Genomic DNA, 1335 nt, shown 5'->3' with positions numbered 1-1335 from the left:
TGTGTGTGTGTGTGTGTGTGTGTGTGTGTGTGTGTGTGTGTGTTGGCCACGCTGTTGTAAATTTTATGTAAGAGGATTTGCTCCAGTGTCGGCGCTGGTGGCACGAGTTCTGTAAAGGACTTTGGATTGAGTCATACATCAAAGGAGGAACCAGAGTCCTTTTTGGTTTAGGAAGACCAGGATGTAAGATCTGACCAGTTTTTTTTTTTTTTGTTGTTGTTTTTTTTTTTGAGTCTGTTGCAACTTTTTTTTCTTTTTACCATATTTAATAAAAAGTCTCCATCATGTTTCCCTGTTGTTTCCATAACGCCCTCAGTAACCTTTTTCTTGAAGCAAAAACTGAACCAGGTTTCTGTTGAAGCTGTTTTTCTGATCAGACATTTATTTCAGCTCTCAGCTGCTTCCTGATGATGTTGGATGAAGAAAACGTTCTGATCTTCTTCAGATCTTCTTCGGTCTGTTCTCCTCCAGGTCCAGTTGGAGGGGTTCTGGTTCAGAATAAGATCTGATAAAGCTTCTCTCAGGTCTGTTGTTCCTGCAGGTCCTGATCCAACTGAGTCCAGGTTCCAGTCTTGTTGGGTCCACTGCTGGATGGAGGATATCTTTAAAAGAAGAACCAGAATAAATAAATTTGACACATGACATCATTTTATCACGTCACTCAGACTAGCCTTTTGCTCGTCAGCCCAACAGGTTGTTCGTTGAGCTGCTTTTAACTTTCCACAAAACCTCACTTCAGAATGTCCAAATGATCCCTTTAAGCTTCAGATCCCTGCAGGCTGCAAAAATCCATCCCATAATAATCCTTCAGTCACGATCAGACATTTCATCTGTCCCTTCAGCCTCAGACTTTCCTTTTTTTATTATTTTATTATTAAGGTTTTAAACGTCATCGTCACTCCAACATCTGGGGACTTTAACCCCCAACACCAGGACCAGGACCAGAACCAGCCCAGAGTGTCCAGCAGACGTCAGAGGGATGATCTGGATCGGCTGTTCATTCATCACGTCTCTGTCCTGTTGGGGGGAGGGGAGGGGGGATTACAGCTCCAGGCAGCAGAAACCAAAAGAGCTCCAGCTTCATCAGCTGCTGTTTGTTCTTTCAAAATAAAATGTCTCACAGTTCAGATTTATTCCTTCAGTTTTTCAGATTTATTCCTTTAGTTATTCAGATTTATTCCTTCAATTTTTTAGATTTATTCCTTCAGTTTTTTTTAGATTTATCCCTTGAGTTTTTTAGATTTATTCCTTCAGTTTTTTAGATTTATTCCTTCAGTTTTTCTGATTTATTCCTTCAATTTTTCAGATTTAGTCCTTCAGTTTTTTTAGATTTAT

The sequence above is a fragment of the Austrofundulus limnaeus genome, unplaced genomic scaffold (assembly GCF_001266775.1).
Source record: "Austrofundulus limnaeus strain Quisiro unplaced genomic scaffold, Austrofundulus_limnaeus-1.0 Scaffold364, whole genome shotgun sequence".
NCBI lineage: Eukaryota > Metazoa > Chordata > Actinopteri > Cyprinodontiformes > Rivulidae > Austrofundulus > Austrofundulus limnaeus.
Note: the sequence above shows the minus strand (reverse complement) of the source record.